This window comes from Pteropus medius, unplaced genomic scaffold (genome assembly GCF_902729225.1).
Source record: "Pteropus medius unplaced genomic scaffold, Ma_sr-lr_union100, whole genome shotgun sequence".
NCBI lineage: Eukaryota > Metazoa > Chordata > Mammalia > Chiroptera > Pteropodidae > Pteropus > Pteropus medius.
The window spans coordinates 3,619,113-3,625,263 of record NW_024356248.1 but is presented as its reverse complement, the minus strand read 5'-3'; the positions used below and the strand labels follow the sequence as shown (position 1 = coordinate 3,625,263).

Here is a 6,151-nt window from a genome sequence, read left to right as displayed (position 1 = left end):
AAATTGGCAAGATTTATACATCATTGTAACTCTTTCCCCATAATCTTGCTCTTATTATTACTAGCACATCTATAATTGCTGACAGTGAGGTGGCTAAAAGCATAGGTTTTTGATTTGGTCACAGCTGGCTTTGAATCTTAAATGTTGGATTGTCCTCATTCTAGCTGTTAATTGGAGGGCTTTACATAGTTTCTCAAATCCTCTGTTCTCTTAATGGTAAAATGGGAATAATACTATTACTTACCTTATATGGTTATTGTGAGGATTAAATGAAAAGATCTGTAGATAGATGGTAGAGAGATAGATAAATAGATAAATATAGATAGATACATAGATAGATGATAGATGATAGATAGATGATAGATGATAGATAGATGATAGATAGATAGATAGATAGATAGATAGAATGAATAGATGGAGATGATAGATGATTAGATTACCGATAGATAGATAGATGATAGGTTACAGATAGAAAGATAGAGAGATCGGTACATGGTAGGTAGGAATGGTAGGTAGGTAGGTAGGTAGGTAGATAGATAGATAGATAGATAGATAGATAGATGGATGGATGAGAGAGACAGAGAGATTTAGATATATGCATGTAGATCTTATTGATTGTAGATCTCGGTATATTCTAAAAGTGATTGTGATTATCCAACATTGGCAAACATAATGACTTCATGGGCTAGGCATGTGAAAAAGCGAATTTGTGAAAAGATTAAGAACAGTAGTAAAGCGATGATTAGTAGATAATAGATGTCTTCAAAGTCAAATAAAAAGATAAAAACACTGTTCCTACACAAGAATAGACTCAAAAATGTTAAATCATGTATTTGGCCGAAAAAACAGATCTGCAGCCAACAAATTAGGAAATTTTACCCACTAAACTCTGGATTCAACTATGGGATAATAGTAAGAGAGAAAGAATAAGTTTAACCAAAGAGACTCTTTCAACCTAAGCTAAAACATGAATTTTAAGGAAGAAATTAAGGGAAAAAATGGCTCACATGAAATGGCTGGAGCAGTCACTCATGCAAATAGAGGAGGGACAGACTAAGAAACACTGGAGATACAGAAAATCTCAGTGGACCAAGTGAGTGAGAAAAGACAAATCTAAGAGGAAGTCTGCAAGACTACAAAACGCAACCACACTTGAACCTTGTTTTTCATCATGCACCTTTCTCAAACAAACAGAGAGATTATCATTTCATCTTAATCTTAATCCCAATCCTAGTATTGTACCTAACACTAATGTTTGTGCATATGCCCAACATTTTACTTATTGTTTTTATATATTATCTCATTTAATTCTTACAATAATGCCTTGAGTTAGGTCTCATTTTGAAGATGGAGAAAATCAGGTTCAAGGGAGTTAGGTTAGGACCCATGATTCCTAGGTAGTAAATAGCAGGGCTGATAGGCACGTCCTCCTACAACCCCAAATTTATACCCAACTCTGTGCCTTCCCCTCAAAATTGCATGTTAGTTATACATGTTCCTACTTCTCCAGTTATCTTTTCACTTGCACTATGCATATATCTTTCAGTTACTTCATTGCGAAACCCCAAACACTGAGCTTGGAACATCAAAGACAATGAATACTTATAACTGGATTAAATTCAATTTGATTTAAATTCAGTTAAGACCAGTGGCCATGAGGATCACTCTGCCTGAGTACAAACTTAGAGTTGGCAGTAATAATTTTGTAAACTTAAATACGTAAGTCTACCTTTGTACTTAACAGGTTAAATAAAAGAATAACAATTAATCCATGCCATAGGATTGTTAAGACTAATTAATGAATATATATGCAAACCGTCTAGAGCAATTCCTGGTACATAAGCAAGATAGATATAAGCTCTGATGAGGCTCAGAAAAACTGAATTGACAGACATAGTCATTCAAAACATTTCATATTAATCAAGACATTATATTTTCTACATCTCCATTTACATATTTATAAAATTTAAAAGTTGAAGGTGACCCATGAAAATTTTTCAGCTTCGACAGTGTGCAACTCTATAGATAATTGGTGCCTTAAATCTTTAGATCTGGAGAATCTTGAAACATAAATTATTCCTATAATGAAAATATACATGTAACATTAAATGAATTCACTTCTTTCTCTTACTTGTTTATCACTCTTTTTTATTTCTCATAGTGGCAGGGCTGTGATTCCCAAACAACATCCATGGAAAACAATACGGAAGGGACACAGTTCATCTCCTAGGACTAACCAATGCCCCAGGACTGTAGGTCCCCCTCTTCATCATGTTCACTTTCATTTATCTCATCAACAAGGTTGGAAACCCAGGGATGATCCTGTTGATTCTCTTGGACTATGGTCTCCACACACCTATGCACATTTTCCTTAGTAATCTGTCTTTGGTGGACTTTTGTTACTCTACAGCTGTCACTCCCAAGGTCATGGCTGGATTCCCTATAGGAGAAAAGGTCATCTCCTACAATGCATGTGCTGCTCAGCTGTTCTTTTTATATAGTCTTTGCCACTGTGGAAAATTTACTCTTGGCATCAGTGGCCTATGATCGCTACACAGCAGTGTGTAAACCCCTATGTTACACCACCATAATGATGACAAATGTGTGTGTCCATCTGGTCATAGGCTCCTACATCCATGGTTTCCTGAACACCTCCAACCACATTAGAGACACATTCGTTCTCTGTGTGTCCAATCTGGTACATCACTTTTTCTGTGACGTTCCAGCAGTCATGGCTCTCTTTTGCTCTGACAGATGTATTACTGAGCTGATTCTTGTTGTTGTGCAAGCTTCAACATCCTTTTTGCTCTTCGAATTATCTTGATCTCCTACCTGTTCATATTTGCCACCATCATGAAGATGCGCTCAGCAGAAGGTTTTCAGGAGGTTCTATCCACCTGTGCTTCACACCTCACTGCAGTCCTATCTTCTATGGGACATTCATCTTTATGTACTCCCAGCCCAGCCCCAGTCATTCCATGGACACAGATGAAATCATGCCTGTGTTCTATACTATTGCCATCCCTATGCTGAATCCAGTGACCTACAGCCTGAGAAATACAACAGTCGAAAGTACATTCAAGAAGGTTGTTAAGAAAGTAAAATTGTCTCTGGGCTTCACCTTTTAAAGTTGTAGGATACACAATGACCTAATTTCATTCCTGTCAAATCTTCTCCATACAGAAACCCACATTTTGCAATCTACGCTTTATTTAAATTACTGAGGTGATAACTTTTCCTCTTTAAAAGTCTGTCATCTAGGAAAAAATATGTCCAGATATTTAATATCTAAATGAGGATGGCCAAGGGGGACCTTAAGAATTTTTAGATACTGCTTGTCATAAGCCTTATTAATTATATTTTATTTATTCATTTGTTCGCATGTTCTCTACAACATGCCAGTACGAGCGCAGATATAAAACAGAGCTCACAAAACGCACGAATAGAAGCATGTACAAGGATCTCACATGTGCACATACGAGCAAGAGTTAAAATTTGTTAAAAGAATTGGATGAAATATGAGTAGTTTTTTAATTAAAATAAATAGCTGTGGTATCAGAATATAAATTTATGTCCAACATTTTTTGTTTTTCTTGTTTAAAAAATCATTCCAAGAGTCCAAAATAAAGAAAACCATGACCTAGATTTTTTTGAATAAAGGTATATTCTTTTTTGCTGACATATTTTATTCAGAGCTATGTCAGTATAGCTTCTCAAAGGTATTTGTCTTCACTAAGTCATTTGGTAGAAAAAGTATGGTCACATGATAATTTTCAAAGGTAAGAAAACCAGAGCACGAGAAGAAGAGATCAAGTGATAATAAAGAAATTTTTCAATTTTTCTGCATATGACTACCAACCCTGTGTAAGAAAATAAATGCACCATGTAGTGGTAACGTTATTCTTTTTTTTTCCTCTGGAAATGCCATGAAATGACCGATGATACTCAGTCATGGATGCTTCAGTTTCCGGAGAGCTCCACCAAGGCTTACCCCTCTCTTACTCACTCGCTCCACTTCCTTCACACCGAGTTCCTTGCTTTTCCTGGACAACTCCAAGTGCGCTCCTGCCTCCAGGTCTTTGAACTTGCTGTTGTCCATGCTCAGAGCTCCCTCACTTCTTTCAGGATTTTGCTTAAGTGTCCCCTCCTGTTCTATGTGTAGTCCTGATTTGTACTCAACTATTATTATTACTATTTTATTTGTTGATTCACTTATTCATCTATCTCCCCCCCTGGAACATACATCATTAGAGTATAGTTGCTTCTTTACTATCATTTTCCTCTCCAATACATAAATTGTGGCCTGATTCAAACCAATATCTCAGTAAGGACTTGTTAAATTAATAAATCAATGAATTAATTAAGCTTTGAGTCCAGCAGGCAATATACCTGAACTATTGATAATTTAGTTCATCGCCTATTGTGTGATTCTATAGAAAATAATTTTAGAACATTACTTGAAACACAGTAGAAGAATGAAAAATATTACATCATACAAAGAGTAGCCAAAAGAGAGCCAGGGTAACTATGCTAATATCATACAAAGTAGACTTCAAATTAAAAATAAAACAAACAAACAAACAAAAACAAAAAAAAACCTTTAAAGAGACAAATATATATATATATATATATATATATATATATATATATATATATATATATATATATATATATATATGTTGATAAAAGGGTCAATTCATCAAGAAAACAGTTCGGAGGTGCCTCAAAAAATTAAAAACAGAACTACCTTTTGACATAGCAATTGCACCTCTGGGTATTTATCCAAAGAAAATCAAAACATTAATTCATAAATTTGATCTATGTACTTCAATATTCATGGCAGCACAATTTACAATAGCCAAGATATGGAAGCAACCTAAATGACCATCAACAGATGATTAGATAAAGAAGTTATGGTACATATACATAGTGGACTATTACTCAGTCATAAAAATAAAATAAAATTTTACCTTTTGCAACAACATGGATGGACCTAGAGGATATTATGCTAAGTGAAATAAATCAGACAAAAAAAGAGATAAATATCATATGATTTCACTTATATGCAGAATCTAAGGAACCAAAGAAATGAACGAACTAAAGTAAAACAGACTCACAGATACAGAGAACAAACTGGTGATTTCCAGAAGGGAGGGGGATTGGGTGAAAGAGTTGAAGAGATGAAGAAGTATAAATTAGTAGTTACAAAACAGTCATGGGGATGTAGAGTACAGCACAGGGAATATAGTCAACATCATTGGAACTGCTGTGTGTAGTGCCAGATGGGTTCTAGAGTAATTGGGAGAATCTCTTCATAAATTATATAAATGTCCAGCCATTGTACTATAGATCTGAAACTAATATAAAACGTTTAAAAAATTAAAAAATTTTAAAGAAGATTGTGAATGTACTTAATACCACTGAACTGTAACTTCAAATGGTTAAAATGGCAATTTTTTACGTTATATATATTTTACCACAATAAAAACATTCAAAAAAGAAAACAGAAATAGTATGGTACAACCATAAAATAGATGTGCAGATCAATGAACTGGAATTGAGAATTTAAAACTAAGACAATATCTCTAAGGTCGCTTGATTTTTTTTTTTTTTTGACAAGGATGTCAAAAACAATAAGGAAAGAATAATCTATTTGACAATGGTACTAGGACAATTAGATATCCATATCCACAATAATAAATATAGACTGTGCCTCACACTATATACAAAATTTAACTCAAAATGTATAAAAGTCCTAAATGCAAGAGGTAAAATTAATAGAAGAAAATACAAGAATAAATCTTTGTGACCTTGGATTATTCGAGTTTCTTAGCTATGACACTAAAAGCACAAGCAACCAAAGAAAGAATAAATAAATGGTATTTTATCAAAATTTAAAAGTTTTGTGCATTGAAGGACATTATAATGAGAATGAGAAAAAATAATCTTTATTCATATATCTGCTAAGAGACTAATATCCAGAATATATAAAGAACAATTACAGCTCTATTTTGAAAAGGTAAATAACCCAATCTTAAAATGGACAAGATATTTGGATATACATTTCTTTAAATAAGATACACTAACTTTTAATAGACACAGAAAAAATGCACAGCATCTTTAATTATTACATAAATGTAAATAAAAAACA

General features: G+C 33.7%; 1 pseudogene; it reads left to right on the top strand.

Moving 5' to 3' along the window:
* The first annotated feature begins 2,191 nt into the window (after window positions 1–2,191).
* On the top strand, window positions 2,192–3,128 carry LOC120600694 (olfactory receptor 5B3-like; annotated as a pseudogene).
* The last annotated feature ends 3,023 nt before the right edge of the window (window positions 3,129–6,151 follow it).